The sequence below is a fragment of the Cavia porcellus genome, unplaced genomic scaffold, assembly GCF_034190915.1.
Source record: "Cavia porcellus strain 051 isolate PalLab524CR breed Dunkin Hartley unplaced genomic scaffold, mCavPor4.1 scaffold_20, whole genome shotgun sequence".
Classification (NCBI taxonomy): domain Eukaryota; kingdom Metazoa; phylum Chordata; class Mammalia; order Rodentia; family Caviidae; genus Cavia; species Cavia porcellus.
This window is the reverse complement of record NW_026947503.1, coordinates 5,819,337-5,843,642: the sequence shown is the minus strand read 5'-3', so window position 1 is coordinate 5,843,642 and position 24,306 is coordinate 5,819,337. Positions and strand designations below refer to the sequence as shown.

Sequence of the window (24,306 nt, the reverse complement as noted above, 5' to 3'; positions counted from 1 at the left end):
ACCTGCTGCTGTGTTTCACAGTTTCCTGTGGGAGGCAGGCAGCGTGGCTGTCCTGGGAATCCTCTGCCTGCTCCTGTTCCTGGCCAGGAGCTACTGCAGGGTGAGCATACGGTGTTTTTCATGTTCCAGTCTCATTGGTGTGCAGCTCCTGGCAACGTGGTCTCTGTACATGGTTCTCCATCGATATCCCCTTACCTCTGTCAGTATTAGGACCAGGGAAAGCCCAGAATCATCCACCTGCAGCTCTTCCCAGTCACCCAGGGGTCAAACTCACAGGGGCAGAGAAGGTTAGCAATCCTGTGCTCTTTGTCTTCCCGGGCACGGACCTTGGAAGCTAATGAAACCTGTCAGAATCTAAACTCCGCAGATTGGATCTCTCTGAGCAGATTTAGAAGCAAGTTGTGCTCTGCCCTGGGCTCGGCCTGGGCTCCACCCATCAGTGAGGAATCACACTCTGCCTTTGCATGCCCCCTCCTCTCAGCACCCCCAGCCCCAGCCCAGGACCTGGAAGATCTGCTCTTAGAGCAGAGTTTTTCAGGAAAGCTCTTTCTGCTACCCTGGAGGTCTTCCTTCCAGGGCTGTGGACGGCACCCTCTCTGAGCCTGAGCCTGCTTTCCTGCACAAGGTCTGGTAGTCTGAGAAGCTGAAAGTTGGAACTGACTTCTCTTTGTCCTCCACTCCCCTGGACAGTACTTGGCCCAACTGGACATCGAGAAAGTGTGTACAAGTGAATGAATGAGTGGATGAGCCAGCCAGCCAAGGAGGGATTGCACCAGTCAGCCATGCCAATCCTTTCGTGCTGAGGTAGGATTGCCTCTTTCCTGGAAGCTGAAGGAACGATCCTTCCATAAAGGTGTTTGGTCTCCATGGAAGGCAGGGAGCTTAGTTCATCACTGCAGTGTCGGTCCCTAAGAAATCTCAGGAATCAGAGATGTTTCTTGGGTGATCATAACAGTTTCAAATGGGGAAGCCAGCGTTCATAGCAGTGTTAGGGTCCTGGTGCTCGGGGATGGGAGGGAACAAGGCGGTGTTGGAGAGGATTCCTCCCAAATGTCCAGATGGGTGGTGCACCTCGCCCAGCCCCTGTGGTCAGTGTGGCCGTGATCGTTTGCTCTTAGGAAGTGTTTGCCTTTTCTAGAGGCTCCAGCTGAGGGTGCATCTGCACTCTTCGTTATAAGGCTGTAACACTAATCCAGGACTCAAGGTCCTTTACTGTGTTATTGTTGTAGAGTCTTTTTTAAAGTTTGATTTTATTAATGGTCTTTTCCTCTTCCTCTTTTTACTGATAGCAAGCATTTCTGGAGAAACTGTTATTTTGTCCTTCTAGTTTGAGAGAAAATTATGGAGAAGTAATTCCTAATTTTTCTAACTTATTTCCTCTTTGCAGAACTTTTAATGTATGGAAAATATACACGCATTTTTAAAAAAACAAACAATGGGGTGGGTGATGGGTGTATTCACCAGGTTACTTATTTACTCTCTAAATTGTGAACAGTATTTTACCTTCTATTTTATATATTTTCACGATGACTTCTTTAGCAAAGATTTGACACTTATTGCAAATCTGTCTTCAAAATCTATTAATGAATCTTTCCAGTTGCAGTGTGCAAAATATCTACTCCTGGAGTCACTGCCAACACAGGCATTTAAAATTCTGTCATCTTTTCCAATTAAGTCACCAAACTAGGGCCTCCTTGTTGTTTTAGCTTACATTTCTTGGATTATGTGTGAGAGTAGATATTTTTCTGTATATTTTAGCAGACAGATGTATTTTTTCCTTTTTGAATTAATTTTGCTTGTGTTATGTATTTGTTTTTTTCTATTGATCTGTTCATTTTCTTATTGCTTTAGCAAAGCTATAATAATGATAGTAACTCATCTTTATAGAATATAGTGGCCCTTTGGTTTGATATTAAAAAACAATTTGTGGTGATTTTGCCAGTTTCTACTGTGTTTTGGGATAATGCGGCTGATATTGGTTTTTTACAGAAAAACATAAAAATTATTTGAAATCTTATCATCCACAAAAAACCAGAACTTGTACTTTGGAGTATATACACGGTATCCAATCTTATTGATAAGCAGAATGTTTTGAAGACGTCTACAATTGTTGGATGTTTGGTTTTCTCCCGGATCCATAGTTATAAACAACTGTGTAATTAATAGCTTTGTATGTGTATCTTGGCAATAGCCTCATTAATTCCCTGATAAAGTTTCAAAAGTAGAATTACCAGGTCAAAGGTTTTGAATGTTTTAAATTATTTTGCTGCATTTACTGCCAACTTGCCTTCTTCCCAACCCCACGAGTGGCATGCATTTTTCTGGGCTATGGCATTTTTTGATGTACTGAGTTGTTTTTTATGTAGTTTAATTGGCCCTTTCCTGCATAGTTTCTGCCTTTGAAGTAAAGTGTAAAAGGTTATTCCAACCCTCAAGATTATATAGATATTCTGTTTTGTTTTCATAGATTTAATTTTCCTGTACTTAAATAATTATTATATCTGAAATTAATTTTGGTATATAGTGTGAAGTTGGCTTGTAACTTTTTTGTTATTTTTTTCTTTTTTTTTTTTTAAATCGATACCAGGGATCAAACTCACAACTGTGTGCTTGCAAGGCAGGCGCTTACACCGCTGAGCTAAATCCCCAGCCCCGTATTTTTTTCAAAAGCAGTTTCCCTAATGCCACTTATTGAAAACTCTCATCTTTCTACTTTGAACGCTAAATATTGCCTTCCTCATATACTAAACTCTTACCTGGACTATCTCCTTTCACTTGGATTTTAATGAATGAACTGTGTGTTCATGCCCTGTGTCCCTTGTCTAAATTACTGTAGCAATAAAATAGATTTTCGATAGCCCCCAGCATTGTCCCCACCCCTGTATGCAGTGCTGTCCCTTACTGACCAAGTATCTTTCTGCTTATCTGTATGAGATGAATTGCAGAATCATGTTGCCTGCTTAAAAAATAGTAGTTTAGGTGGTTTGACCGGAATGATATTGAATAATAAATTAATTTATGATTACTTATCATACTTACAGTAGTTAATTTTCCCATTCTAAAAACAAAATTGGTATGTTTTCCATTTCACTCAAGTCTTATTTTGTTTGTTATGATTAAGTTTTGTGAATTTTTCCCATAGGTATTTCCTGTTTTTATAAAAATATCATCTTTTAGGTTTTTATTATGTATTTTTTGTGATATTTGCTCTTATAAGTTTATTTTATTTTATTCATTTATTTTTGGGTACAGGGAATCAAACTCATGACCTTGTGCTTGCCAGACAGGTGCTGTGCTGCTGAGCTGTATCCCTGGTCCCACTTTTTAATGTTAACTGGCTACTCTTAGTGTGTTGGGCTGCGATCGCCTTTGGACATCTTTCTAATTAGTTTTTTATATTAATGGAGGATACTGCTTACTGATCCAGTACTTTTACTGTGTTGTTGTTGTAGTTTTTCTGTTTTCTCAGTAACTTTTTTCAACATTGATGAATCAATGACACATTTCTGAAGTTTTAAAAAGGCAGATATCGGTTACAATGATGTTTTAAAGCATCTTTGGCTAAATCACAGGCGCGTGGTGCTGGGCAGTGATCGGGAAGCTGAGACTATTGGCCTGGGGCAGAATCTAAGAGATTGTGGGATGATATGGCTCAGAAGTGGAAACTGTCTTCAAGTCTGGCAAGGCTAACTGTCTAAAAAAATCTTTTCAGGATGAATTGGCAGGAAAGAGGGCTTAACTATAATGAACTCGTGAAAGGAACTATATGTTAGTATTAAAAAATGCCCACCTGAGAGGGGGTTTAGGCCACGTGGAAAGGGATTTCAGGCTGGTGGAAAGGTGTTAGTCATGCAATCTTCCCCACTTACTCAGTCTTCAGGCTTCAGGCTTAGGGAAGGCCTTTTGCAGTTATCTTCCAAATGTGCCACTTTATAAATACTTACGGTTTTCCAGCAAGTCAGCATTATCTGGTGGCAGTGAATAAATCTTTAAAAACTTAGAAAATCATATGGGTTTGTATTTGCAGCATTTATTTTCATGGCACATGCCTAATTCTTGTTGAATAATCGAGACATCCTTTAGTCTGCACCTAGGATGATGTCTGCTACAGTATCGATGTGTTTCTCATGATTGTCACCTAATATAAAATATTTTTCTTTCTTCATGATTCTACTGGGTTTTTCAAATGAAAATTAAATTTTGGTTTGTTATATTGTATACTGTAATTTACAAGGTGAAGTGATTTTTTCTTGGCTTTTATCTACTTGTTTTGTGCCCCGTACCCGGTTATGCCCCATATGTGAACAAAGAAATGCCCACAGCTTGTGAGACTGTAGGATTGCTTCATGTGATAATGCATAAGTAAGGCTTGGAGGCATTAATAAAAATACCTTTCCTTGAAACACAGGAAAGCCTTATATGTGTGGAACCTAATTAACTAAACATCATTCTTTTAGAACAGAGCTAAGGACTGCAAAGGAAAAAGAGAGAGCTAGGCTCAGAAGGCCCTGCACTAGATTCATGTGTTTACTCACAGACATATTACCACCACTGTTCTCATTCACTGTTTTAGTTTTGTTTCCCTGTTAACACGCATTTCTAGTGGTCATGCATGTCTCTCCTGGGCTGTAGCAAGTTCAAAGTCAAAAATTGGAAGTAGGTAAAGGTACGTAGGTAACAGTGAGAAATGATAGCAGATAATCTGACGGGAGGGAGAAGGAAGTGGACACAACAGATAGTAAAAGATAAACAATATGAAAATGCAGCATCGTAGGTCTTTCATTAGAAATGAAATAAATTCTTTGCCCCTAGGTGGTCATCACTGAGTTTTCATAGATTTTATTTCTAGTTCTCAGGAAGATTTTAATTTGTGTTTAACATGATTTAAACAATGTGGCAAAAGCATGTATATTTTATGTAGATTTTTGAGTGTTTAAACATTTTTATAGGATTCTTTTTAAAAGGATCAATCTTCAATTATCCAGAAAACACAGCCTCCCTGAACAACTTCTTACTTGGATTCTGATTAGTTGTGGTTTTACTTGTGGATGTACTTCAATAATTGAATGTATAAATTCTTTATGTATTTTCTGGAAACACTTTTGCATATAATTTATTGTGGTTAAACATACTTTCTGCATCTGTTTTGATGTGTATGGTTGAATTGGCTGCGAATGATTTGGTTCTGTTCTCCTGACGTGTATATTTCCTCTCTTTCTCCACTACCATCTGGGATGTTTTCCCTAATACCGCATTTGGAAGAGGATAGTGCTTGCTGTGTTGTTCCAACATGTGTGGGTCTGGCTGAATGCAGTCTGCTGTTTACATCTAGCTTTTGTGCTCACACCTCGTGGAGATGGTGTGCTATTCTTCTGCAGTTGTAGAGCTGAGGAAACGTTGCTACGTGTGTGAATTTGACCACCAGAATGCATTTAGCTCAATATGAAACAAATATGCACAATCCAAGTAACATGCTATTTGCATTTAAACCCACCCACTCTCATATTCTATTGGATCTATTTTGTCCCCTAGATAGCTGAGTCAGTTGTCACTTCTTCAGATGTAACTATTTGATACTTTATACAGTACCTAATAACAGTACAGGTATTGGGAAAATGTCACTTGTATTTTTAATAGCAATGTGATTTTTTTGAGATTATTAAAAACACATATTTAGACTGAATATGAATGAAGGACTTGATACCTAGTTTTTAACATTTCTAGATAATTACTTTTCATAGACAGTAGCTGTCCAAACTGGTTAATCTCTGCTAAGCACAGTGGAATTGTTGCTTGGTGCTGCCCTTACAAAACCAAAAGATAATAGACTGCTGTGAGTATATTTCACTTCTATACTCAGGAGGAGACTGGACTAATGAAGAAAAATAACATTTGTACTTATGTCCTAGAAGAATGTCATAGTAACTATTTATTGCTCACTGAAGAAATTAAATTACTTAATGAAGGTGAATTATTAACTTAATTTATTAAGAATTTAATTTGGGAGCTATTTTCATGGGGATATTGGGCAAGGCAAGAATGATAACACTTTAATGCAGATATTCAAATACCTTTAAATAGGCAACTGAGTGCATTTCAACAGAACAGATATTCTATGCTTTAAATAACAGCAGTGTTTCCAAAAAAACCTATTATCAATATAAGTATGTAGTCGGTAGGGGAGTATGATTTAAGTATCATTTTGTGTACAAAAATAAACTTGTTTGTCATTGATGGACATTGTATCATACTTTACAGATTAGATTCTGTTGCTAAAAGATTCTGAAACTGGTAGCAGAATAGATGTTCATTGTTAACTTTGGGTTATTAAAATGAAATCAGACAGATCCAAGCATCCCAAGCCCAGTCATTCAAGGGGGTGACTGTCGGGTGTTTTGTGAGATCCTGCGTGTGGTCTGCTAGCCTGGCTTTCTTTTTTTTTTTTTTTTTTTTTTTTTTTTTTGGTCTTTTTCGTTTTTATCGGTACCGGGATCGAACTCACGACTGGCAGGCGCTTATGCCGCTGAGCTAAATCCCCAGCCCCTAGCCTGGCTTTCAAGTAAGATATACTGTAATACTGATATTACTGTATAATACTATATTATATTATAATACAGTATATCTTACTGTATAATACAGTATATCTTACTTTACTGGATAGAGTTTTCCCTCATTTTTAAAATGAAGCAAAATGGAGAGATTAGAGATTTCTTGATATCGTTATATTAAAGAATATAGTGAAACCAGAACTGGAAAATTAAGGTGAATTCACTGGAATCTTCTAGAAATATGTTCACATAATTATCATTGCAGTTCTTTCATGAATTAGAAGTGGAAAAAGCCTCATTTTCTTCTGTAAGAAATTTTATGATTTAGAAATTTGATGATTATATCTAATCTGATGTCTATGGGTAATTTCTACATATGAAAATCACATGTCACAAGGAGATAGGAAGCTACCCTGTGTGCTTTACCTGCTCCATGCCCAAGAAGAAGCCACAGCTGGTTAAGTAGCTGGACACATTTTTATACTTGAAATTAAAGCTTTTGTTTTTAATCTCTAAATTGTGGTATTTCAGATGAAGTCTTCTCATGATTAACTTGTGCATGAAATGCTGTGATTTTTTAAATACCTAGACAACTTGATTTAATTATGTATGTATCAGAAAGCAGTAGCAATGTTTATTTATTGTCTTAAACACATATGTGAAACACACTACTAGATTTGTATCCCTGATGGAAGGGTCCATGCTATTTGTTGTAGTTTTAAAGCAAACAGTTAAAAAGCTTTATGAAACTGATCTTCAATTGGGAGATCATTAATGAACCAACCTCCCTCACTGACAGATGACTCAAGGCCCCAAATAGCTTATGATTCCCTTTGTTTGGCAGTGATTCATTCGAAACATTTACCAAAAACCTTAATGCACAGAGTAGATGCTAAACTGTTTTGAAGTGATGGTCCTTTTATTTCTGTGCCAAACCCTGCCTCTTCTTGTCATGTGCCAAAGAAAAACATGTAATTCTACCTCTGTTTCTGGATCTTGTTCTGGACAGGGAGAGTTTAGTTTAATAATTGTTATAGCAAGTGCATAAACAAACAGGTTTCTCTGAAAAAAGTTTTTAAGGATTTTTGATATTTTATCAATTAGTAGTTTAACAAGTTGTTCATTTTTTTAAAAATTGCTTTTGCTGAAGAAGGTTGGCATTAGCAGGAAGAGGCTAGTACCTGATATCAGCTAACAAAATGTCTCTGCTTTTGGCTCTGGAGTTTCTCTGTCTGTGTTTCTGTTTGATAGCATTATGTCACCATACCCTGGTTTGGCAGGACTTATATGTGTTCCTCTCATCCTCATAGACCAAATGACATGCTTAACTTTGGCAGTGTTAGGCCTGTTGAAGATGAGAAGTTCTGCTACTTGCTAGATGGACACCACCTGCCTTAGTTCTTGATCTATCAAATAGTAGACTGGTTGCAGGCAGTAAATGATACAGGACATCTGACATTCTGAGACCCAAAACATCCTTGCTGTGGTCACTAGGGGTATCTGAAGAGATGGCACACACAGGACCCTGATAAGTAGTGGAAGAGATGACTTCCGTGCCCTCTGAGCATTGCTCAGGAGGTGGTTGGGGCTGCTTGTGGGAACAGTCTACAAAGAGCTGCTCTTTTGCAGGGAAGTGACTTGCTTTCCCTTGAGCATGACCTGCTTCTGTCTTCTTATTGTGGGATGCAAAGGCTGGCGAGCACTACAGCTTGTCCCCAGTCGTCCTCTGGGATCAGACCAGTTTTTCTGAGGTTTTTGGGTGACACGTTGTATTTTGTATTGAAATCATGTCTGAAATAGACAGGAGCTGTCTTGTACTTTCCATCTACATTTATCCTACAGGTAAGATAAGAACTCTGTGGGCACATATATGCTTGAGCTGCTTTTCCGTAAAGTGGTGTTTGTATTCTTCATAAATACGAAGTATTCAGCTTTACCATTCTCACTAGGGGAAATAGTACTTTTTATGGACAAAGGGAAGTTGGTCCCCCCCCCCCCAGCAGTGATTTCCTATAACAAACACATTTTCTGTATTTAGTATCTATGTGTCACTATATCTGAAACCCAGTTACTGTAGGTGAAGCTGTCTTAAGAAACACTGTACTGGGCGGTCCACCCCACACATCCTCCCGCCTGGGCTCACTGTGAGGACTGGTGAGATTGTGCCCAGACACCTGCAGCTGACAAGGGTAATGGCAGTGATGGTGATGGCAGTATTAATATACACTATTGTTAGCTCACATGTTCCCAATTGATTGTTTTATAAAGCAGTATATACTTATTTTAAACAATAGTACAATATTGTCATGATGGTTAATCTTGATTTTCAACCTGAGTGGCTTGAAGATGCCTGAAATAGTAAAGCAACCTTGTGGAGGGGTCACCTGGCGTTGCAGCTGGTTCCTGGCTGCTCAGTTTTTCTGCTTCTGCTGCTTCCGGGGTGCCCAGGTTGGGCAGCTCTGCTCTGCTGCACCCTTCTGGCCTTCTGTTTCTGCCTTGGAGTCAGCCATGGGCTGGAACTCTGGGAACCTCTCCTCCTTTAAGCTGTGGGTGTCGGACATTTTATTCCAGCAGTGGGAAAGATGACTAATAAATGTTGCATAAAGAAAGAATTGACATTTTGAAATGAAAATGCTTTAAAAAGTTACTGATTTTTTTCCTCTTTCTTATTTCCCCTCGATATGACCAATAAAAGCTGACTGATAACTGATAATCATAGTACTCTGGGCATTGCCTGGGCAACTTAGCAAGCTCTTATCTCAAAAATAAAAAGGGGTGGGGGACCTGGGTATATAGTTCAGTATGAAGGCCTGGGTTCCATCTCTAGTAGCACATGTGCACGCACACACACACACACACACACACACACACACACACACAGGCTGCCTACTGCTTACCTTTCTTGGGGCTTACAGATATACATACATGAAAGATGTCTACTTTCCCTTGTCAGAAGGACCTTGCTCATGGTGTCCAGTCTATTACGGGTGTGGTCATTCCAGATAATGCTGCTAGACTGTTAGATATATTTGGGTGCATTTATTTCCAAGGATGTGTTCCCAGTAGTTATTGTTAGCTCAAAGAATATGTGTACCTTTTTTTTTTGTCTTTTTCATTTTTATCAGTACCAGGAATCGAACTCACGACTGCCTGCTTGCAAGGCAGGCGCTTATGCCGCTGAGCTAAATCCCCAGCCCCGAATATGTGTACCTTTAATTGCCAAATAATTTTCTGGAAAGGCTCTGCCAGCTTCCCCTTCTTGAGCATGTGAGATGTTTTATATTCTGAATGATCCTTGGGCTAAAGCCACCAAGCCGTCCTGTCCTGACTTTGTGCCTTGTTAGTAGTTATCAGACCCTCCATGTCAGCACTGTCTTCCTAGGCAAAGTCCTACATGAATGAGCCAGGCAGAGGGGTGCTTTGTGTGTCCGAGTCTGCTTCTTAGCCTGCTGCTTCTCATGTTCTCTTGGTCTTTGACTGCTAAGACAGAAATGTATTTCATCAGCAGACATGTATCTGTATCTGTATAGACAACATAGACATCTGTCCTGCCTTTGCCTCTCGTTAGTATTTGGTCCATCACCCCAAGGTATTGCTCAGAGTATTTCGTCTCAGGGTCAATAGGCTGATGCTGTCCTTTTCACATCTCACCTTTAATTCCTGTCAAGACAAAAGCTGGGTCTTCATTTTATGCGTCTTGCACAAAGAGCTTAGGATCAAGGAGTTAAAGCTCAGGCAGTGGTTTCAGGGAAGCAGAAAACATGATCTCTGAGTCCATGTGTGAGGACAAAGTCTTCTTTTCCTTCCTTGTTTTCATACTGTGGTCTTGTGGATAAAGTTTGTACACCTGCCTAGAAGTACAGAGACAAATGTGGCTGCTGTGAGCTTCCACAGTGACCACCAGGGCTTCCTCCACTTGATGCTGATTTGAGACAATACCGATCATTGAGTGCTGGGACCCAAGCAGCCATGACACGTGAGGTGCCCAGGGAGACCTTTACTTCCAAGTTGAAAGGGACCCACAGGAAGCACGATGGAGGACCCTGGTTAGCTTATTTGTGCTGTCTTTGCAGCACCTTTGAAACCAAAAAGAAAGGAGTGGAAACCCTCAAATGGGGTACAAGTGAGAGCCCTTTATCCTGGCTGCCCTTTTTCATCTGGATCAGGAGCCTCCCTCTCCTCGGGATCCCTTTAGATCTTCCTTCTTGAGGGGCCCAAGCTGGCTGAGTTACCACCTGACTTGATGACTGCATCAGTCAGAATGGGCTGCTGTAGGAGTGGCTCCCATGCCTCTGTCTTCAAGTGACAAGTTGCTATGTCACTTACAAACACATCTCCACGTATGCTGCATGTTGTTGCTCAGGGACCAGGTGGACGTGCATGCACACCTGGAGCATTTTCAGTTGCTGTATCTGCACGAAAGGCATGGTGGCCTGCACATACACTGCCTGAAGGCTCCCCTAGAAGTTATGTGGTTTCATCCCACTCACTTTTCATTGGTCATATCCGGTGCTAAGGAGTCACAGTTGCACAGTTTTGCAGTGTACTGGGAAGGGAGAAACCTGGGTGTAAACACCTCGATGCCTGCTCCATGGCCACAGAGAAAGGGGAGTTGAAGGAGACAAGGGTGGCACATCCTATAGCTGAATGTCAGAAATCTCTAGAGACTGGCAACTAATTCTTCCTCAAGAAGGGGCCCCCAAATGTTCTGGGTAGCAGTGCCATCACTGTAACACCTTCATTCATGGCTTCCCAGGGTGACCCTTTTAAAAGACAGTAGTCACCTCTTTGCACAAATATGTCCTCTCAGCATGCTACCAGACTTGTGAGCCCCTTCCTAGCCTGACCCCTGTGTGCCTGTAGCACTAAACTAACCATGGACAAGACCTGCAGTGGGGACCTCGCTGCCACCATGGAGAGGACAGAAACCACCCTCATGCTGGCTGCTTGTGAGGCTGACATGAACCTTGTGATGTTTTCACTCAGGCTGTCAGTCCTGTCTTGCCTTCCTTCAGGCCTTCTAGTTCTTTCTATTCTTGTTGAAAATATAATTTCTCATTTCATAGTTGCATGGTATCTTTAGTTCTTACATATGACCGGTAAGTCATGGTGCACTTCCAATGGCATGGGGTCTCTGGCTGAAATGTGAGCTGCTCTGGGGAGTTTAGACTGGAGAAGGTACATGGTAATTTCTGTACTGGAAACTTTACAAGTTGACTTAGGGTTTGGCTATCCTGTAAGCTACACTCTTGTGATGTGGTACAGCACGGAAAGAACCCAGAGGACAGCCAGTGGAGGGGCTGTGCCTGGCATGGGTGGAGTGCAGGGGGAGGCTGCCAGTACCCAGCAGATCAGAGTGTTCACCAGGCTTTCACAGGTTCCCCAAAAGATCCTTGTTACCACAGACCTCAGGGAAGGGACTCTTCCTTTTTTTAGGGCTGTAACTAACAAAGCTGCACGGCAAACAGTCAGGGACAGCAGAGCACTGTACTGGGTGACGCCAGATCATGTGGAAAACCCTTGCATATGTCTTTCTTCATTCTTTTTTTAAAATCCATTCAACAAGCGTTTGCTGAGTGTGTGCCAAGCAGGAAACAGCTCATATAGAACATAAAGCCTGCAATGTCTAGGTGTACGATGTAAACATGCTGACAGTCTGCTCCTTGGCCAGGACCATCTGGATGCTTCTTTTAAACCTGAGCACACAACATTTCTTCTCTTTAAGATGTGTTCACATGAGGCATCTATTGTGGCTCAAGACTGGCCTGGCATGATGAACAAAAGTGGATGCCATCATCATTTTGGGGAGTATGACCCTCCTCTTTGCCTGAAAGCCACAGCCGCTCCAGGCCCTGGCTCTCTCCGCATCCTTCCTGTTCTTCTCTGTCTCCTGATGCCCATGACCCCGCCCTCCAGGACAGCTCTGCACTCCCCGTGAGCTGCCCCTCACATTCTGTCTTCCGGGAGGCTGGGCCCTTCTCTGAGACACTCACTCCTGCCATCTGCTACGAGTGCTGTGTGCACCCCTTTATTCATGGCGCCCTGGGTGCCCACTGTGCCTGGCACCGTGCTGCTGGATTTTTCCATGGGCTGAAGAACACTTTCATGTTTGATGGGTCTTGAAGCTTATCTGCTCTAAGGCTATCCTTCCCGTCAGTGAGAAGTGGAGGCTTCAGGTGGACCTTTGACCTTGCTAAAAGCGTGTCCACGAGATATATCCTGCGATAAAGATGAGAGTCTTGAGTTTGGGTTGGCCATCCAGGACTTGTTACCCCGCCCTGTCTCCGGCATCATGGCAGGTGTACTTGAGGAAGTGTCATCTGATTCAGGATGCAGGACCATGAAATGTTTGATTAAATGTGTTACTTGCAGTCCTCCCTTTTTAAAAAATAAAGGCATGAGATCGTTTGTCAGTAGTATAACCTAACAGCCTAGCTTGTCCGTAGCTGAATCTGACCCAACTTTTTTCTCTGATTTGCGATGCCTGTTTGAAGACTGTGGAGAGCAGTCGGTGTGGATCCCTTGCATTTCCATCTGTGTCACTGCCATCGTCACCATTTTCTGTCTCTTTTGTTCTTCCTCAGTCTCTAGAGTGAGGCCCACTTTCATGTTTTGTTAAATATCAACATAAATTATTATTACCAATAATCAATGTGTTTTCTGACACCATGTACTATATTTTGTAACTGCCTTTCCTTACAAGCAAATGTTAGCATCTCAAATTCTTAACACAATTAAATTAATTTGAATACATGTTTATCAGTTAAGGGAATGGCTTGCTTTAGTTATGGTGCCAAGAGAGTATAAGTGTATCCAATATGTCTACGTTTCTTATTTCCATCTTGGCAATTAAACTATAGCGATTGTGTTTTTTGTTGGTCTTCATATGACAACATTTCCTACAGTAGTTCAGTGGGAAGGAAAAGTCAGTGTTTTTTTTGAGCTAATTTACTTATGTATGTCAGACCTAGCTATGCCAATTTTTATGGTATTGGGGAAAACAAAATGACCTTTAACCGAGTTTTTGATCCTAGAAGAGTATGCGTTTTGAATTTTGTGGAGAGCAAGCTGTACAGGAAAAGGGAAGAAGCAGTTGTTGATTTATACCATGATGCTAGCAATAGTCAGGGCTCTAAGATGCTTTTCAGCTGTAATTGTATCTTTGCTCAAGGCTACTGTAGTTATACTACGTTAAATTCCATTGTCAGTCAGCCCTGCGAGTTGCAGGGAGCAGCAGAGCTGCTGATACTGACCGTGGAAGAGTCCAAAATCTCCTTTGTTTTCTTCTCTTATTATGAAGTGCAGTGCTGTTTTATGGACTGGAGATGCTGCTTCACGAGATCATACAAAGCCACACATTTACTGCATTGTAGAAGCCTTAGAAAGCTGTGTTAAAAACTTGCCTAGTTAGCTATACTCTTCAAGTCCCTGGGTTTTATTATGATTATTTTCCAAAAGGAAATTGAAAACAAAATATCATCCGGTAAATACATGTATGAATAGCAAGTCTCTGAAATGGATAGTTTACCCTTAACAGGAATAGTAAAACACACTCCCGAAGCCTTCAGCTGGCTTCTATCAAAATAATTATCTTAGCAATTATCTCTGCCGTTCAGTTAACTTTTGCATGCGGATGGTGTTTCTGAGCCTTTGTGTTCATCAACCTCGTGCTTAGAGTTCTCCCAGGAACTATTATACTGACAGATTTTTTTTTTTAGTGTTGAGAAAAGGAGAAGAAAGAGAAAGGGCTATTTGAAAGGAATCACACTCTGATTCATGGGTAGTTAGCAAATTATTTGGAGATCAAGGTGACTGCTTGCACTGTGAGGTGGGCTCTTTGGCAGGGTCTCCGGAAGGCTGATTAGCCCCACAATACCTGCTGCAGACTCAAGGCCAGCAGAGTGTCTAGGGTAAGGAACTGTATGGAAATAAATCAGGACCAGCCCGTCTGCAAGCATACATTTAAATATCACTTAAAAAGTTTCCTTCTTAAGCTTTAACCTCAAGTCTGGTGTTTTTTGTTTCTGCTGTTTTAAAATTGAGGGGACGGACATTTCCAGTTATGAGCTCTTCTGGCATCTGCTCAGTTGCACTTCATACACAGCAAAATAGATTTCTCCTTCCTGTTTCTTCTGATCTTTTCAGAAAAGTTTCTCATATAAGAAGTGTTACTGAAAAAGTAATTTTTTGCTTAAATGGATATATTAAATGCTTCATTAAAATGCTTCAAAATATTAAAATATTTTGAAATATTTCAACTTAATGGAGCAATTTTATTTTATTCTTTTATACGCAGAATATGATCTCATTTGTTTGAATGTTGGGCCATGGTACAAAATGTTTTAGAAAAAAGCAGACTTTGCCCTTTCCTCCCCTGTTAACTCTGTATTCATGACTTCTAAGCAGCATTCCTTAAAGCAGACCAAATTTGTTTTTGGCGGTGATATTTTCTCACAGCTTACCACGGAAGTGGGACCCCTTGGCTTGTCTTGTGTGGATTCGAGGAAAAAACACTCCAGGAAACTAAACTTGATGCTTTTCTGCTGTCGTGTTTGATTTGGGCTGTGTCCTGACGGTTGTTTGAAGCTAACGTGAAACGCAGTGCCTGCCTGACCCATTTTAGCAGCCCATTATCATAATTTCACTGTCGTGTGGCCACTGAGTTAATGTACTTACAAATGACAGAGAAAGTGTGTTACATGACCTTAGGGTTTTCAAAAATTAAATGACGTCGTAGGTCGTATTTCAAAGAATAGCTAAGGAGAATGGTTTTCTTTCCTGCATGAAGTGTCATTGTGCATAGCAACAGGATATTGTATTTCTTTTTTATTACACAAAAATGTGAAGCTTTTAAATTTCTAGATTTCCCACATAAAATTTAATATTGGGTAGGGAATGAAATACCAGTGGATAAATTTGTTTCTCCCCCATATGAATCCCTCTCTCTCCAGACAAGATTCCTTCAGACTCAGGGATATGGAAATACTTTGCAGTTCTTGTCTGAGAATGAATTTAATGTTTCCCCTTTACATGGCGATCATGAATTCCTACCCAAAAGGCAATAAAGTACTTATACTTACTGAAATACCTAACCAGGATTGCTTAACAGTAGATCATTTTCTCCTTAGGTGCATCAGGAATTGTGTTTGGTTTTAAACAGTGTTGGGAAACCCTGAGTCTTCCAGTGTCAGGTTCCATGAGACCTGAATGAAACCTGTGGTCCTGGCTTTTACTGGCACCCAGAGCCCTGTACTTTGCACGTGGTATGGAGCCTGTCACCAAGGCCACATGGCCCGTCTACACACAGAGCTCCAGGAGGGCTCCAGCCTGCAGCCACAGTGCAGATGGTAGTTTTCCAGTGCCCTCACATTTAGCTGTCAAAGTCAACTCGTGCATCTTTCTCAGAATTCTCTTTCCAGATTAGGAATTCTGTAGCTGAAATAGTAGCTCTCTGAAGGTGCCCTCAGGACTTCAGTGCCACGTATTCATTTCTAGGTGGTAGATAATACTGGGTCCTCATGTAACACCAAGAATTCAGAGATCCTTTTTATTGTGCACATGTGGAAGTAAACAGAGGGCCCTGTGGGAGACGGAGGCAGCTTTGGCTGATGTCAGGGTGCTTACACACTTTAACTGTCGTCCCGCTTGTATACAGCAGGCCTTCTAATGAGCGTAGTCCTCAGGGAGCAGACTGAAGGAGGAACAGGCCACTGACTTACGCTGTGTCAAAATGTAAGGATGGCCTTTGAAAGACAAAGTACAGGCCGAGCAGGAGGAGCTTAGCTTTTCTCCCAACTATCAGTCGTGACATGCGATTGACTGTGCCTGAGTCAGGAACCACAGTATAGGTTCCACTGCCTGCAGAAGTTGTGCTGAGTCCTGGTGGGGACTGCACAAAATTCCCGCCATGCAGTCTGTAGCCTTCCAAATGTCAGTTCTCCTGGAGCCCCTGGCGATATTGACATAAAGAATATTACTTAAAGTTACTAAAATTTGATGAAGCTTCTAAACTTAATCTGCACTGTATTATGCACCAAAATTAAATTGCAGGGGAAAAAAAGATGTGTTTGAAATGTGTGCTTAGAAATGACTTGTCACAATGGAAAATAATTTTAACCCAAACAATTACATCATTTAAAAAATTTTCTGACATAGCCAAAAAGTTTTTATTTTTGTTCGTAGATGTTATGGTTCTGAAAATCGCTTTATTTCCTTAACTTCAATGGACATAAATTGCATGGCTCTATTTTTTTCAAGAAATGAATATATTCCATGATCACAGATACATTAAAATGTTTCCCTTGGGAAGAAACCTAATTTTTCATCTCAGCTCTGCCCACGGTCCTGCGAAAGCTGGTCCCCAGTCTGAATGAATGGTGTCAACAGAAACAAGGTTGTGCCTCATTTTGGACATACAGGATGGTCAGGGACCTGGGGAGGTACCATCTTACCCATGGAGCATTGAGCTGAGTGTCACACTGTGGCCAGGGTTCCTGTGGGGCTTCCCAGGAGCAGGACCCGGAGATGGGCTTCCAAGAGCTGGAGAGCTGCTCATTCCTTGTAGGACGCAGTGACCAGGCTTCACGGGCCATCCTGATGCACATTGCAGGCAATGACTTCGTGTGATCCTGACTTCATGGGAGGAGATGAGAGGAAGAGGAGACCAGTTTCTTCTCTGAACAAGTGTATACGGTCTGTTGCATGGTAGCCTGTGGTTAAGAGATGCCCTCCCTCCAAGTTCTGCCCTGGGTTACAGAGGGGTTTTCCCAGTGGGTATTCCCTTCTCAAAGGAGGGAGAAGGGAAGTGTTCTCCATTTTGGATTCTCACATGTGCTTGAGTAGAAGCAAGATGGTGACTGTTTTGCATAGCAACATTATATTGTGTGTGATGTCCTACATTGTCTTGCAAACACAAGGCAGACAGGACTACACTTCAAGATGACTCTCAGGGACAAGATCAGAACCCTTCCCCCAAGAGCTAGCTTCTTAAGGAGTAGTGGGTATGCAGGGGTTTACTAGCACCATAAATCGTCTTGCCTGTCAGTCAAATGGTAAGAAATACAGGTCATGGTACTGGCTATTTTGGTGACAGAATATAAATCACTGAAGATTAAATTATTAGATAATTTGGAAACTTAACAGTTTGCATTTTGCACTTCCAATTGTTTTGCTGACTTGCACTCTTCTGGGCCGTCCAGGATTTTATTAACCATCTTTACGACATCTATCACCCCTTCCTCTTCATTTTCCAATGGGCAGATTTTCCCAGGAAGGAGAGTTGCAGTCCTGATGCCTGCAGTGGCTGCTCCAAAAAGATTGCTGTATTTTCATTGACATGCAGTGCATTACCATAATTGGCTTTTCTACATGATAGGAGAGAGGAAATAATAATGTCATTTTATTTACAGCCAGAGTGTCGCTTTATGAGACTTCTCCAAGTTTCTGCCATGCTGTGTAGGTCAAATGACATCTTTTGATCAGTCCTGTCCAAAGACATCAAAGCTGAGTGGCATGTAATGGAGACCTAGTGACAAACCAAATCTAGAAAAGAAATAAGACTGCCAGTTTCCCATTAAACAGCCTGCTAAACAGCACAGCTTCCCCGTGTCGGTTACGAGACCACTCTGACCACCTAAATCAGGGGAATGAAAGGAGGCTGAATTGGACATTAGTACTGCAAATGACTGCGGTGATTGCCACGACTTCCCTCCGCCCCCCTCCCCAAAAAATCAGCGAGCAAACCATGCGAGTTACAGTGAGACTGCTCTGTGCCCGTTCATTTCTCTCCTGCCACTTGCTGGTTTTCTGATCTGGTTTATTTAGGTTTGACATCAGCCAAATGGTATAGCAGGATATCTCTGACAGATATTCTTACTGATTTAACGGGAGGCACAACTCAGGAAAGATGGATCTTCTGAGACAAGATTTCAGAGTGGTTGTTTTTCCTTTTGCACCCCATTTTCTTCCTTTGTGATCCAGGCTGATGTGTTGATCCTGTTCACAGTCAAATCATTAGGACCGTCAGAACTTTTGAAGAGCTGTGTTTGATGGATGATGTGAGACTGTCAACTGATACAGGTTGTAGGTGACCAGCATATTGGAAATATATTTTTAGAAGTATTTTTAAGTAAGTATTTTATACCAGAGGTAGTATTTTTTTCCCCCAGCTCTAGTATGGAAAAATTCACTTTCCTAAATCACAAGGGCCACGTAGAAGTTTATATCATGTGTATGAAAAAGGAGACATACATTTATTTATCTGGATCACCTTGCTTCAAATTAAATCAGTATTCACTCATTCTTTAACTTACTGTTCCCATCAGTACTTTTTTTTTGTGGGTACCGGGAATTGAACTTAGGACCTTGTGCTTGCCAGGCAGGCACTTATGCCATTAAGCTGTATCCCTGGCTCTCCCCATCAGTACTTACCTAACCAAGCACTTCCTTTGTCCCGAGTACTGTGTTGGCTGCCAGGGTCTAAGGTTCATTAAGATGTTGTTGCTTTATGCTGGAGGAGACCTGGCCCAGGAGCAGGACTTTCCCAGATTGTGATTACCTCCCTGTTCTCTGATAAAGCAAGTCCAGGGTACAGAGTCTGCACAGGGTGGGAGGGTCCCTGAAGGCTGACCGAGTGGCTGGGTTGGAGGCTGTTCAGTGGCAGGACAGCTGTTGGGTGGCTGCAACAGAGGTCACTGCATAAAGGGAGCTTGTTCTATGCAGATTTTTTTTTTTTTTTTTTTTTTTTTTGCTCAGGCCTCTTTTTTTATAGGAGTAAACAGATTTTCTTTGCTCTCCCATCTTTTTTTGGGGGGAAAAATGTAAAATATGCATTACATCAAACTTGTCATTTAATCAGTTTAAGAGTAGAGTTCAGAATGTGCACCTTAAGTGTTCGTAGTGTTTCTTGGGCAGCCATCACCATCATGCATCTCTAGAACTTTTCCTCCCAAACTGAGCTCACCGGTGCCCAGCTTCTGCGCTCCTGCTGACTGCTGATCTACTTCCGGTATCTGACAGGCCCGGGAGGAAGCACTCCCACTGGGCTCTGCAGCAGCTCCTAGGTGGCAGCCTTGGAGATGTCCTTCTCTGCAGCCTGTCAGACCTGATACCTCCGACCACAGCTTTCAGGGCAGAAGTGTGCAAGGCTCATTTTGTTGACTGTTGACAAAGACCTAGTTTTACAAGCAGAATCAGTGTTCAACTCAGGCCGCTTGCCCTGCTGATAGGGATGGCCCTAGCAGTGTGGCTGCATCAGGAACCTGGCTTGGGAGCAGATGATCTGAGAAAACCACTCTGAATGTTCCCGGATGTGGAACATGTCACTTAGCCTCTGTGCCTCAGCTTTCTCATCTAGAAATAGGAAAGGTAATAACAGGGTTCCCTTACAGGTTGGTATGAGGCTGACCCATTAATACATGTAGAATGCTTACGATTGTGCCTAGCCCAGAGGAAGGGTTTAGCAGATAGTGCCTGTTGTTATTTAGTGACCTTCTTATGTAAGCCATTATGCCAGTTGAGTGGAAATTCTGTGAGTATTAAATGGTTATTCAAATAAATTACTTCTTTCAAAATAACATTATACTGTAATACTGGTCCACTGTGTACTGAGAAAAATCCTCTTTCCTTAGGTAGATTATTATCCACCTAGATAATGTATTTTCTTCCTTTTGGAGACTAGATTTCAGTGTTGCCTCTGATAAAAATTGGGCTTGTAACACTTTCTACTGTGAATATGTTTCTGTGCATACTTTTTTGTTGTTTCTGGCAGCATTATAGCTATTTGGGAACCGTTGGCATCAAATGTCCTTTTTTTTCTACATCTAATTTTGCTTTGCTAGCTTCTGCTTGGAGCCCACTCCTGCAGTGTAGTTTAGATTCTCTTAGTTTGTGTTTTCTTCTTTCCACCAGTGAATGTCCCTTTTCCCTTTTTACTTACCAATTAAAGCATGCTCAGCATTTCTTTCCAAATGGTTTCGTGGGTAGAACCAAAAGCAGAAGAGGAGGAGAGAGAGAGGTGAGACGGAATTGAGGATTAGCTGGTCTCTAAAGCAATCAATGGCTTGTGGAAACGGATGGGATGGACTTGGTTTCTGTTGCTGCACGGTTGCATCTTTTATTTTAAAGCCTTTTCCTAGAATTTGTTTTGTCTCAAATTTGTGTACATTCTCTGAAGGATCCTACCTGTGGTCAGCGTCTAGTGTTCACAGGGTGGATGTAGAAGGAATCAGACAGGAAAATGTCCTTAGACCACACTGGATTAGTGCTGCATTTTAAAATGCGTGCAATGAGTAGTTGATGGGCTTTGAGTGGTTACTAATTATGGCCTCACCGTCCCAGCCTCTGCTTTGGTTATCAGAGATGGAGAAAGTGTAGAAAGCCGGGAATCTGGACTCCGGGCTTTAGCACCTTCTTTGCCTTTTCCGTCAGGAAACTTTGCCTCTCCTTCACTCCAGGATGCAAATGAAGAGCGAAATCCATTCACCTGCCGAATTCACTTCCCTGGTGCCCTAGGCATCCTGGGCCTGCAGTCTTCCTGAGCCCCTTCCCGGTGTGCTCAATAATGCAGCAGGATTTTGCACCACCAAAGTGTCACCTGTCTAGGTGAGTTGTGCCCGTGCCTATCTGAAGTGACAGCCATCTTTGAGTACCAGCGGCTCCAGCTGACTTCCCTTTCATCATTCATGTTGGGAAGGGAACATTTTCGACAAGGTGGTTTCCTCTTCTCCCTGTCTTTTCTTCTTGCCCCTCCCTCCCTCCCTCCCCCTCCTCCCCCTCCTTGCTCTCCCAACGCACCTGATCAAAACATTATCACTGACAAAGGTTTCTCCCTCCAAATTAAATGAGTCCAACCAGCCTGGGAATTTTCAGGAAGAAAGAAAGTGCAACGCTGATGTGCAAAGTTAATGAATCTGGTAGTGGAGAGAACATTATTGAGCCTAGATAATGTGATCCAGCCGCCTTCCTTCTTCTCCCGCTTCCTGTAAAAAATGTATGGAAGTTAGTTATGTGGCGTGATTCTAACATCTGTCCTACCCCATAATGGCAATTTGTATAAGTAATGGAAACAGGTTAAATACTTCCTTTCTAATGTTGCCAGCAGGGATGAAAATGAACATTTCAATGAAATCATTTCGACAGAACAGAGAGGGGAGGGGCATAGACAGATTCATCTCTACTCCCTTTGGTGATGGGAGCCTAATGAGAATGCTGGGACGTATAGTTTATCAGATGGAAGAGACAGAGCAAGTGAGTCTGAGAGCCAGGGAATTGCTGCAGAACTGAGCCACGTCTTGGTCTCCCTGGCAGACCTTTGCTAATAAAGTGCTCTTTTTATTCTAGGCAAGGCCGGGAGGGAAGGAGACAGTGAGGGGCTGGGGTCTGTGGATTCCTCTAATGGGCTGCCTGCAAGAGTTTTCTCCAGCTGGAAAGGCGAGCAACGAACGGCGAGATTCATTGCTGAGGACCTTGGCTTAAGACATAAAGGGAGGAAGGGGGACTTGCAGGCTCCTCATTTCCTTATAGTTATAAATAATTCACTCTTGGAATGGCCTTCTCTGTGCCCACAAAGTCACTTCCTGAAGTTGCTCATGTGAGAAGAGCCATTTGATGCGAATTGCTAGTGCTATTTAAAAAGATTTCTAAATCGGGACTTAATTCTTTGTCACTGTATACCTTAAACACATGACTGTATTTGCGGAGCAAACAGCAGGTCTGCTAGCAAGGGGGGTTTTCAGTGGTGCCAGGTGTCCTGTGGCCTTGTAAACTCAAGTATGAGAATGAGGACTGTTCACTGTGCTTTCCTACTAAAATGCTGTGCTCACATGTGCTTTCAAGTCTCACTACGTTTCTCTTCTCTAGACTACATTACTTGATTTCTGCATGTGTTAAAAACAGAAATGTATAGTCAGCTAACTTATATTAAATGCCGATAGATGAGTGATTTCAAATATCCAGATTTTGGGACAAGGCAAAAAGTCTTTTATTGAAAGGACAAATCTTTGCCTTTCCACCCAGCATCTGGCTATCAGTGGGAGCAGATACAGGTATGTGGCACCCCATCGTGTTGGTGGGTATTTGGAGTACCCAGCTTGGTACCTGCTCAGTTTTTTGGGAGAGACTCAATGCTGACTGTTAGAAAGCGTAGCGTATTTGGAGAAGCCTTTCTTATCGTTGCTTCAGCTCCTTAGCAAAGCACCCACACTTTTGTTCATCTACCTGAGGAACAATGGTGCCGATGAGGCAGGATTCTGGGAGCGTTCACCTGCTGTGGAATACAAAACAAGGTGGTTCAGAGAAGCATTTTTCTTGTGCATAATTGGGGTGCACATTAAGATGCAGGTTCAGGGGGAATACAACCCTAATTGCTCAGAGCCAGTGTTAAGACTCGAGGGAATTTGGAAGTTTACTACATTTAGCCATTAAAAAGCAAATACAGCTGTCACTTCTCACCATCCTTAAAATGACTGTTGACAAGAGCTAGTCTTGTTTTCTTTAAAGCAACAAAGATGTTTTAAACAATGTCAGGCTGTGACTTGAGAAATACTGATTTATCTAATTTTTTGAAGATATGATGTTTGCACCTTATTATATAGTTAGATTTTGAGCTGAAAATACTTTTTTCAGGTGAATGTATGTATTTACATAGTAAACTGTGAGGGCACACATGGTTGATGTCACACTGAGCTCTGGGGCTGTATACATTACTTTATGTCCATGTTCATTAAGATGCACAGAATTTCACATTGCTTGGTATGACTGCACATTTTTATGGACACATTGACATCCAGAGGCACATTTTATGACAAAAATATTAACAAGATTTAATATAAAAAATGAAGTCTAACCATAAGATCCACTTGTCCCATTTTCATTTCGGAAATGATAGGGCATACATATTTTTAAATGTTTTATTCACACACATATCCACACAATGCCCCAGTACACATGCATGCACACATGTTGTGTGCATACACATATATGCACATACATACACATACTTAGGCCTGTACACACATGTATGCATGTGAAACCTGGTAGCCCCTTGGCATGCTGTGGGCGCTTACTTGTTCAGAAGTTTCCTCATTGACTGCGTGGCAGCTCTGTGCATCCCCACACCGATAACAGGACATAGTGAATGTGTTCACACTGCCACAGTCTGCATCATCTCAGCATTAGGCGCAGGAAGGGCAGGTGAGTGGTGGCATAGCTGTTTTAACACAGAAAGAAATAGCAGAAATGATGATTTGGAGCCTTTGTTTTATTTGACGCGGGGGGAACATCATCTTTTTCTATAAGTAATTATAAAGGGGAATTTTACGCTGCAGGTACCATTTCTACGGTTGCTCATTCATCTGGTTCCTGTACTGGCAGTGGCGGCAGTACAGGTGTGTTGGTGGCCTGGAGGGCGAGGGTTTTCCTGGAGAAAAGGCTGCCGTGCCCACTGTGTTTTTTGTGATTCAACAGCCTTTCTCTTAAACATATTTTGGGCTGAAAAACTGTATTACTTTACCTTGTGAAGTACTTGTTCTTGTAGTGTTAGCTCTAGAAATAAAAATTTCTACAATGCTATAAATATATTATGGTACATTTGTATCCCTAAGAATTTTAGATTTTTAGAAAATTCTAGCTCCTAATGAAAACAAAGATTTTTGGAAAACTATAGCATGCGATGAAAACAAAAGACCATCATACATAATCACCCTAGCCAAACTTGTAAGGTTTTGTTTGTCTATTTGTCTCTCGAAGTTAAAAAAAAAAA

General features: G+C 41.7%; 1 protein-coding gene across 1 annotated transcript in view; it reads left to right on the top strand.

Annotated features, from left to right (window-relative positions):
• The window catches only part of Tshz1 (teashirt zinc finger homeobox 1), a 73,902-nt gene that overhangs the window by 35,225 nt on the left and 14,371 nt on the right, over positions 1-24,306 (top strand). The window lies entirely within an intron of this gene.